This window comes from Mercurialis annua, linkage group LG2, assembly GCF_937616625.2.
Source record: "Mercurialis annua linkage group LG2, ddMerAnnu1.2, whole genome shotgun sequence".
In the NCBI taxonomy this organism is placed as follows: Eukaryota; Viridiplantae; Streptophyta; class Magnoliopsida; order Malpighiales; family Euphorbiaceae; genus Mercurialis; species Mercurialis annua.
Window position 1 is genome coordinate 966,695 of NC_065571.1, and position 12,157 is coordinate 978,851.

Genomic DNA, 12,157 nt, shown 5'->3' on the forward strand with positions numbered 1-12,157 from the left:
TTCTCTTCTGACGCAGACAAAACCCCTACTCTGCTCACTATCCGTATACATATATGTCAAGCTAGGCTTAGATTACCGGCAAACAGTATATAGTACAAGGCTAGCCACTTTTTTTAATAATTATTAAAAAAACTCTCGATAATTAAACTAAACTAATTAAGTTTTTTGAAGTTTTTAATACATTTTTTATTTTTCTTATATCAATATGATTTAGTTAGGGTGATCTAAACTTAATATATTTCAATAATTGATCCATGTTTTGTTATTATTTGTTCTTAAATATATCATGACTTGATTTTAAATATTATATATTCTGATTAATTTGTGTTATGTTATAATTTTTAAATCGTACCTCACAATTCAAAAAGTTTTCCCTCTCTGGCAAGTTTTTTCTATACATTTTTGCTAAAGTTTTTTCATCATTGTTCGTAGGTTGAGGATGAAAAAATGGTAGTTTTTGGCTCTGGAAAAATCACCAGTTTACCGTTCTTATATCTATATTTACAGTTGCGAAAGAAAGGTAGGGCTGTCGTCCCATCCCGATTTTGAAATGTATGAGACCAATGGATACCAAATAATCATTTTCAAGAAGATTAATTTTTTTAATAAGAAATTGAACCAAAACGACAAAAATAAAATAAAAAGTTGTATTTAATGTACTGTTTAGTCTAAAAAATAACTGAAACATGTTGAGTTTGACTAAATAAAATCGCCCCATTTAAACAATTTTTGATTCCGATGTTGTACATATATGTAATATTTTTTTATTTTCTTTTAATAAATTGTCTTTACGGTGAAGATTTGATTGTTTTATACTATGATGTTGTTTAGTATTTGAATGTGCAATTTTTTAATTTGAACAAGGCCGTTTAATTTTTATTTATGAGTATTTATGGTGGTGTCTTATTATTTTTACAACCAGTCAATGAACATTTGTTGTAATTTTTTTAATTATTATTTATTTTTTAATCATAAAATTTCCACATGATTAATGCATAATTGGTTTGTTACATTGATGATATGATGCAACAGTTATATTGAATTTTTTTTATATAAATCAATAGTGTTGCCGTTTTATTGAAGTATGTTTAGAATGCATTATGCTGTAGATATAAATTTCTAGAGTGAAAATACCGCTTGGAAATTTTCCTTATTAACATTCACAAGATTAATTTGCGTTGTTAAAATTTCTTACTTACATGTTTATTTTGTTGAATTTTTTTAAAATATATTATTTTATGTAGATGAGTTGTTCGATCTTATTTTTATTTTTAAATATTCTATATCAATTGATTTACTATGTATACTGAAGTTTGTATTTTTTTTAACCAAAGATGAAATTGACTACAATAATTTCAAACAAAACCACAAAAACAGTGGTAGCAATTTTAACAAATCAAGCTACTTGATAATTTAAAATGTGAGTCCAACTAAAGTTTTTAATAAATTTTTATTTTGATGTTTCATTTTGAAAAGATGAATTATTCGGTTCCATTTTGATTTTGATGATTTTAAATTTAGTATAATATAATTTTCACTAGAAATAATTTGTAGATGTTTATTATAATTTGAGATTCGAGATTTAATTATAATATCTGGGATTAAAAATTATGTGAAAAAAATGATCGTATTTGATTTAAAATATTTTTAGATTTATTTAATTTAGTGTAATAATTGTATGATAATTTATGGTCCGCGTGGTAGCATGCCCGGCTACATCATCATCCCTCTCCTCTTTATTTATTTCTTTTAATCTCTGTACTTACTTCCAACAGCATTTTTTTTTGTTCTCTTTTTCATTTTTTATCTGTCTTCATATTTGGATCGTTAGTTTTTCAGCAAAAGTTTATTTACCCCCTTCAATTTGGTATAAACTATCAATTAAGAACAAACTTATAATTTTGAACAAAAACATTTTAAAAATGGTTAATTTAGCTAATTTACCCTTTTGCTGAATTGATAAAAAATAATTAAAAAAGCTGAGCTGAGCTGACAATAAATTATTGAACCATTTAGATGAAAATGTAAAATAAGTCAAGAGGCTTATTTAAAAGTGTTTTTATTCAAAATGCCTCGTTTGAGGGCATTTTTATGTAAACCCACAAACTTGAATTTATTCAATCTTTTTTCCCAAATTGAAGGGGGGAAATTAATTTTGTTGGTTTCTTTTTTTATATCAATCCTACTAAATTTAACTCTGTTTTTCTTTTACAATTTTATCATCTAGCCATCAACTACATGAAATTCCAAGTAGATTAAATTCACTATGTCAAAATTGTTAAACTTATTAAATGAAATTCCCGTTTGAACCAAAGTTATTTGTATTTTAGAAAAATATGTACCAGGTTCTTCCACTACTAGTATATGAAATGGAGACTTATTTAAATGGTATCGATGGAATTAAAAGCTGCAATTTGGACTAATCCACAATTTTATACTATTAATTTAATTCAGACAAAGCACAGAAAATGTCATAGGAAATGGTCAAATAAGTGGGGCAGTTTATTAAGTCACTAGAGAATGTTTGTAACTTTGCTTCAACCAAAATTCTCATTCCAAAACCTTTACTCTTTACCTTATTATAAAAGTTGGATTTATTAAATAACAACAAATGTGGAAACTTTGTTCATATTCTAATAAATTTATTGAAGATGGTGTCATCTCAAATCATTAAATAAATATTAATTAATTATATTTTTTAAAATTTAAAATTTCTGTTGAATTACATTTCTACCCTATTATTTTACACCCTCCATTCCTCTTTATGTTTTAGACTAGATTTTTAATTACTATAATCTATTTGATTTTTAACTATATTATCTTGCAATTATATCATTATTTGCTATACATTATTTTGCCATTTTCCCCATTTCTACTTTAAAAAAAATTGCCCAACAAAAAATTTAAGTCAAAATGTCCAAATTCATTTCACCCCTTAAAATTGGTTTCAAATATCAAATAAAATCAGATTTGTATTTTTAGATATAAATACTTCTAAATGAAAGTTTTGGTTCGTTTCACCCTCTAAAAAATCCTAAAAAGGTTGGGATGATAAAGACTTCTGAATGGTTGCTATTTTAAGAGAATTGTCTTTTCTAGTTTGTGGAACCATGCACCAATAATATTTTGCCTTCTTAATTTTAATTTGTACATAATATTTTAATTATTGTCAGTCATATTAGCTAAGAGGATAAAACAAATTATAATTTTTGTTTTTGACAAAATGGTAATTAGATTAGCTCAACTATAATATAAAGTTTTTTTAAGGTGTTTTTGTCTAAAATCAGATGTTTAGCTTTGTTTGATCTTTATAGCAAGTTTGAGGAGCAAAATGAATGTTTATTGATTTTTATATACAAGAAACTCGTTAATCATTAGTTTGTTTTTTACTACTAATCGAATTTTAGTTTATTAATTCCTTATGAAGTGATGATGGTGATGATTAATCAAGGGAATCAAGTTCAATTAGAAAAGTGATCATCCATTTGGACTGCATTGAACTCGCAAACACGTGATAAATTTGATAGTGCTTGCAAACTCATGTTCCTTTAAAAATACTAATTGTGGATATATATATTACATAGTTTAAATTTCAATAAAAACACACTTTACATTTTAAAAATTATAATTCATTAATATTATTAAATATAAGATCAATCTTACTTATCTAAAATAACTTCATATTCGTACAATATTCTTTTATGAATAGCTTATAGATATTATTTGTTTATGAATAAACAGAAATAGAAACCAACTGAGGTAGTAATTTCATTCTATTTATATTATAGAGTGTCTCTTTTAGTGTGAAATAATATCCAAAAGAACTAATTAATTAATGACTCAAACTATTATTATATATATTTTAAGAATTATAATTCATTGAAAATATATTTTAAAAATGCATATATTATCAAATTTATATAGTATTTTTTTTATAATTGAGAAAGGGGGAGCACTTGTGCGAGGAATTTATACATGTATTGGCCATATATTTTTATTTTGTCTGACACTTAACCTCTTTAATGATGTTCATATATTGTGTAATCTTTTTTAAAAATTAATATTACTTATGTGTAAATAAAAATATTAATAATATTTTATTTATTGATAGATTGAAATAATTTTAAATTGAATTAATAACTTCAGTTAAATTTGAACCAATATCAACTAGATATTTTTTTCAAATTAATATTTAAACATACATTCTATTAAGTGATCTAAAGATTGAAAAAAGATTGAAAAAAATTAATAATTTTAGTTTAATAAGAATTTCATTGTATTAATTAATATTTAAATTAATATTTTAGTTTCATTTTTATGATTTTATTAGATTCTACAAAATTTACAAAATCATTTAAAATTGAAAGTACTTTTTATTTTAAAATTTGAAATTTAAACTTTATATTTTTATTAAATATTAAGGAAATTTTCAAATTTATATTTTACAGTTTTTAAAAATAAAATAAAATAAATAGTAAAGGTAAAATAATTTCAATTTTAAGTTCAAACTTATAACGTTTGACATTGATTTTTATAAAAATCCAAATAATATTAGGATATAATTGATAAAAATACAATAAGAAATTGAGGGACTAAACCGGAGTTTGTTTGGTCTGAACGACAACATTAACCCTTTTTGTGACATCAAAATCTAATATTTATTAGATTAAAGTTATAAGGACTCTATATTTAAGAATAAAGTTATAAAAATTTAATGCAGAAAGACAAATACATGAATTGAAATATGTATTTTGCATTAAAATTTAAAATTTGCCAAAATGTTACAAGACTACTTTTTTTTTTGATGAATAGATGAGATAAGATTTTAAATAATGTTTTTTAATTGTGTGTTTACATTGTAAGCATAACTTAATTGTTTTTCTAATTATGCTCTATATTTAACATCGGATTAATTACAAATTAAATCATAAATTTTAGAATGATTTGCAATTACAACACGAATTTTAAAATTTGACAATGTCAGTTTTCAACTTTTATTTTTTGACAAATCAAATCGAGCTAACAAACACTAACACACACATTGCAATATAACCACATGCTGTTATATGATTGGTCAGTATTTTAATTTGTTAAAAAAATAAAAGTTAATAATAGCTGACATTGTTAATTATCAAAATTCATATTAGAATTTCAAATCACAGTAAAATTTATGACTTAAATTAACCCTTTAACATATGCATTTAAATCCAAATACTACTTCTTTCACAATCTCCTTTCTTTTATCTTCATTTTTTATTTGTCATTTTAATTTAATTTATATCCCTGATAAATACCCTGAAAAGGAGTTGTACAAATTGAGTTGATAGTCTACCAAAAATATATTTATGGAAGATGTATGTCCAATGATAATAATTATGGTTGGATCGGTGTCTATGGAGGTGCCATAAGTTGGTCACGATAATTAAATGAAGCTGGCCCTCTCTATTTTCCTTCTTTCTCTATATTCATATGGTATCGTCTCACTCCAAACTATTTAATCTGTCATTCTCAACATTTAATTTTTACTTGTCTATCTAGTAAATAAGTAAATTGATCAAAATTCTAAAAAAAAAAAAAAGTAAATTGATCAAATTGCAGCTGTAATTGACATGGACAGTCACACAAGTAGCTAATACGACACCACTTTAATCTATCCAATTATAAACAAAAAAATCAGTATTTGTTTCCTTAAGAGGAATTTAAAATCACATACTACTATGATTCCAAAAACACTTATGTTTAGATTTTTTAAATTTGCTGGTATTTTTATTACTCACTCCGTTCTAAAATGGAAGATTATTTGAAAAAACATATAAACTAAAATAAATATAATCAAATTTTCCAAAATTATTTTTTTTATCTATTTTTTATTTTTTAAATATATAAATAATATAGTAATATTTTTTATTGGTGCATTTTGTATCAAATAAATTGAATAGTCTAATTGTTTTTACATTGGTATCAAAAATGATATTTATTTGATATGAAGTAATGATAATTCACTTGGAAATAACTATATACAGTCGACCCTCTAATAGTTAATATTCTATCAATTAATAATTTTAATAATTAATAGAAAATTGAGAGAACCAACTCCGTTCCACGTCGGGTAATTAATAATTCTATTATTTAATAATTATTAAAATTTAAAATATATTCTACATGAATATTAATTATTAGAGAGATTTTTTAAAGAAATATATAACAATTGATGATTTATTTGAGGCAATACTAACCTTAATTCATAAAATGGAAGTTAAAATACCATCAAATTATGACTTTCTTTTTCTTTTGAGAAATTTTAAAAAAAGTTATTAGATAAACAAATTAAAGTAAGTAAAGTATCTCTAGTATAAAAAATATTAAAAATTATTTTACTTATGAATATAACTTCTTAATAATTATTTTTTTAGTTTGATATCAATTGATATTTATTAAATTAAATATAAAATTATTTCTTTTAAATTGAGTGATTGTAAAGTGTATTTAGTTAGTTTTTTATAATATAATATTAATATTAGGTCTATTAATGTAGATGCTTTAAAATATCTTTTATAATTTTTTTTATATAAATTCAATAAATTAATAATTCTAATAATTAATAAATTTTTAATCCACCATGTGTATTAATTATCAGAGGGTCGACTGTATAGCTATTAGAGATGAATAAGATTTTTAATTTTTACACTATTTTACAAAAATAGAAGATGATTTACAATTTAGAACGCCAAAATAATAAAATAGCCTATCGATTGAAGGAAGAAATATCTTCAGAATCCAAATAATTAAAATTTAGAAATTAATGTAAAATTTAAGAATCCATTAATACTACTTGCAAGTAGTATAGTATTTAGGTGGATTTCCTTTCGTAGTTGGCGAATGATGATTAACAAAATTCCACTTATGAACTTTTGCTGGTGAGGCCAATATATGAATAGAACCACCAAAAAAGGAAAGAAATTGTTATGATTGCACATCCGAAAACAATCATATATTACAAAAAATAATGCATATAAAAATATTCAGTCCAAGGAATCAAGGAATTTTAGAAGAAAGCATATTAAAAGATGATAAATAAATAAAGGAATAATTATATATAAAAAAAATTATTTTTCACATTTGTAGTAATTTAAGCATGTATGGCGTATGTTAAAACGTAGCATAAAATGGCAATCTTTATTTTTTGATATTTTTGGACAAAAAATAATTTCTTCTTTACTAAACGATGTCATTTTTAACGATTTTAGCGGCTGAAACTAAACTCGATAATACTTCAAGAAATGAAATGTTGATTTTTCTTGTGCACATTTATTGAAATGTGTTTAAATTGTTACAAAGGTGAAAAGATTTTTTTTTTTAACAGATGACTCATAAATAAATGATAGTTAGGAGGACGACCGCCACCTTATTCTAGTTCCGACCCGAGGCCAATTGTTCTATTACATCTCAACACCTAGCAATAAAATGAAATTGTCATATATTTATAAAGAAAGTGATTGTTCAATTCTTTCTTATCTTCTTTGAAATCCAATATAATTGATTGACCCAAACGAAACATGATAGGATTTATGATTGGGAGCCACTTTGATTCATTAGAAATTTAGACATTGAAAAATCTTCAACTATAGCAATAACTTTTTAATTCATTTAATATCAGGAGACACTAACACTAGCTAGGGTTCAAGAATTATGAAAAGGAAATGGATTTAAAGATATTGGTTAGGAGAGTTGTATATCTCTTTATCGCCATTAAACTTAGATACAACACCCCCCTTTGGCATCCTCTAAAGGGCGTTTCGTATTACACGAGATAAATGGAGTCATAAAAGTTTTCGTTTGATGAATTATAGGTTTTTTATAAAATAATTATCATCGCTTCATTGTATTTTGACAATTGAATTTTTATTTTTACATCAATAAAAGAATGCTCTAATAATTCAGATTCGGAATTACTTACGTGATAATAATTCAAATTACATTAGTGATTCTTTTATCTTAATTGTTATAGTAATTTTTCATTGATATAAGAATAAAAGTTGGGTTATGAAAATATAACAAATAAAATAAGGGTAACAATTTTTTAAATACCTACAACCTAGGTTAATGATACGTTTGTATAAATCTTTTCAGTAATATTGTCTAAACATATACATAGAAATTATTAAAATAATAGTAATATAAGAAATGCATTGTATAATTGTGCTGGTAGCTCATCAGATTAACTGTGGATTTAATTAAAATAGAGATGAAAATTAATTTGGTGTAGTAGCAAGTGGAGGAGGGGTCAAGGGAAATGTTACGAGCCACTGAATTTGCCAAGGAGAAACACTATTTTTGTGGGAAACTTCCATTTTGTGTGGCTGACAGGAAGTTCCTACAAAATTCCAAAGTGATCCGGTGAAGAAACTGTTGGAGATGTGAATGAATCCCATATCTAATTGATCTTGTGCTGAAACAGATTACAAAATAACGAATTTATTCAAAAATGTTATTGGCTGAATTGCGGATCTTGTCGCTTTTTTTAAAACGCTTTGCGATTCTGTCTTTATATTGCAAGCAATCGTGTCACCATGTTGTTTTTAAAGTAAAACAACCACTCTCTCCGACAGACACGATATTGTGCTAATCGATCTATCACACTTCTTTAGGGATTGGAAATATAATAAGTGCCATTTAACCGACTAGACCAGCCAGCTGAATAATTAAATTGAACTGATAAATTCAATTCAAGTTAAATTTTAGTCTAGTTATATTCGATTTTTGACATATAAATTTTAGTTAAACTTTATTACAAACATAGGTGCAATAACCAAAATAAATAAAAAAGTAAACCGAATAGATTAAGTCACTTAAATTTATAAGAATTTCAGCTCAATTTTTTTGCTCGGTTTGAATTGAATGATCACCCTAAGTTGTACTAATAAAAGAGATTTGGTCCGTTAACAATTTTAGACTTCAAAGATATACAATTAGTAAATATTATATATTAAAATACTATTCATTTATATTAAGCAAGTGACAATTAATCTAAAAAAATATTAGGAATATGAATAGAAAAATTCAAATGACATAATAAAAGTTATAAAAATTAGGTTTAGTAGCATAAAAAAATCACGAATTTTAGCGAGTTCTGCAAATTTAACATGATGACGAAACTTTAATTTCGGCAAATTAATACATGAATTATCAGTTTTTTACAATTCTAAACACCGGGCAATTTTTCGTCAGAAAAATGCTAACCGGACAACAGAGTAACCACTGTTTCGTCGTCCACATCAGCATATTTCTTACGAAAAATTGTTCAGTGTTAAAATTTTAAAATTCTAAAGTTCCAAATCTGACAAAATTAAAAATTCGTGTCAAATTTATAAAAAATGCTAAAATTTATGATTTTTTACGCTAATGAGCTTAAAAATTATGCAAGATGACACTCTCTCATTTCCATGGAGTTTCCCACACACAAATGAGCAAGAGATGTTCAATATATCTTTTATTTTCTAAAAATTTCAACGTTGAACATAAGTGGAATCTTTGATTATCATCACCACCTATCTTGTTCATCAACCAATTTTTAATGTTTTCATTATGGAATAGGTTTAAAATGACTTTGAGTTGACAATTCATGTCTAACCCACTCAGTTTATTTCACCGATCTAATAACTAGCTAGCTAGCTCATCAATGAGATATTTTAATTATCCTATAAAATCTTTATCTTCGGAAAACAAAATCTCATGCCTCACTTCAGCAGTAACTAATCTATTTAAGTTTGGAAAATTGAAGAAACAAAAAATATTAAACGTGCATATATTCCTTGGCAATCAGATACCATTTCCTCTCTCTCATTTTTTCTCTTTGTATAACTTTCAACAAACCTAGTTGCATTTAAACGTGTAAATGAACCGAGTCGAACCGAATTTTAAAGTGTTTATGTTCGGCTTGTTTGGCGAATAAGGTGTTTATATTCAGTTTATGTTCGACTCATTTAAAAATTATTTATTAATTTAGAATTTTTAATTATGCTGCACATTTATGATAAGCCATGCTTTATTTATAGTAATTTTTTTAAATTTAAAAAGTTGTTTACTCATTTAACTAGATTCGTATATGCATCTAATATTTTTTTTTGATTGATGCATGTCGTTTTTTGATGGAATATTAGATAGCCGAAATGTTCGTTTTGATAATTTATTTTTATGTTTATTTATTTAAACAAACTGTACATGAACATAGTGTTGCTCAACTCGTTTATGTTCACACAAACTACTTATATATGAGCCCGCAATTGTTCGCGACCCACATCGTGTATAAGATGGATCAATTACAAGTTTGTGTCCTCGGCTCGTATACGAGATCGATAAAGAGTTCGCGAACCGGCTTGTATTGAAAATCGATTAAGAGTTCGCGAACTATCTTGGAGTTAAATTGAATTTTTTTTAATTTATTAAACTACATAGTTGTAGATCGTGTCTCTTTGTTTTGCGGTTCGTGTTTGTTTGTTGTTAAATGAGTCGAGTTAGTGTTCATTTATTTCGCTGTTAAAAAAACGAGTTCGCAAACGAGTTCGTTGGTATTTCCATGAACACATTATTCATATAATAAACCAAACATGACCATCTCAAAGTTTGGTTCGGCTCGATTCAATTACAGTCCTAATCTATAATACAGCAAATAATTTGTCTGAGCTTCATGAATCACAGTTTTATCTACTACCAACAGGGCCACCATTACTTGTGTATAGCTTGATCATCTAAACTAAAAAAAAGTGCGACTTATCTCGCAGTCACATAAATGAGCTAAAAGACATGGACATGTATAGATATTATGGTAGCTCCAATTTCCAATGATATCATCACTCGAGGGCAATTATGGTAACAAAATCAATTTTATGTAAATTACGAAATTACCCCATTGGTTAGAAGTTTGAACAAGAAGGGAAGCTTTATGCAAGAAACGAAAATCGATAAATGAAAAAGTGCAACTAAAAAAAGCAACACAACAAAGGGCAAAAGCAGCAATAATTCACAGCACATAACCCCAAAATTACAAAAGAAACACAGTACACACTAATTGCATACTCATTTTTTTTAAATTAAATAAATTATTTTTAATTTTTTTAATCAATTAAATCTTCAAACCGTCTTAATTTAGATCAATTAATTTTTAATATATCTATATCTCAAATGTGAAGTTATTTGACCTCCAAAAAAACAAATTAGAAAATCTAATTGATTAAAGTAATGTATTTGATTTCGAAACACATGTTTGAAGATTTGATTAAATAAAAAAATTAAAAATGATTTATTTGATTTGAGATACAAATTCGAGAATTTAATTGATCTTTATTTATTTTCATTTTATTAAAATAATCCATCAAATGTCAATTAACTATTTGAAAAAACTATTTAAATGTAAAAGAAAAAGATTAATAGAATAAACAAAAAGAGTTTTAGAACAGCCAAAAAGAGTCCAATCCATTAAAATGGTGGGCCGTACGCCGCCGGTGGAGGAGAGAGCGCCGTACGAAAATGGAGTAATTATGTAGTGAAAGGGGTCTATTGGTAGATAAAATATTTAGGATTGGACATTTTAGATTATCTTTTTCTTTAGGGCATTTTTATAATTAAATTTTAGGGAGAAGAGAAGCTTTATATTTGATTGGTTGCAGAGAGCTGAGGACAGATTGTGAGCAGCAATTAGGTGGGTTTATTTTTATTGTCAGGCTGTATCCATTTATTTTCAATCAAATCAAATATTAATTGCAGTGTAAAGTTTCAATTTCTGCCATAAAATACATAGAAAATTCTGAAAAGTTGTACTTAAATGAAAACATACTCTTTGGGCTCGGCAGTGAAATCTTCGGTTACAAATATTTGGGCTCATACTGGGCTTAAAAGTCCGGCTAGGCTTTTCGATGTTGTTTGCATGGAGTAAGGGAAAGTTTACGAAGATAACTTAGGCCCCATTTGGTTGGTTTAATAGTAATTTCCGAAAATATAATTTCTAAAAAGTTAATTTCACAAAAAGTTTGATAAAATTGTTTGTTTTAATTTTTACTTCACAGAAAGTACGAAACTGATTTTAATTAATATATTATTATTTTAATTGAAAGACAAAAATATCCTTTGATAATTTTTAAATTGTTAAATAAACAAGTGT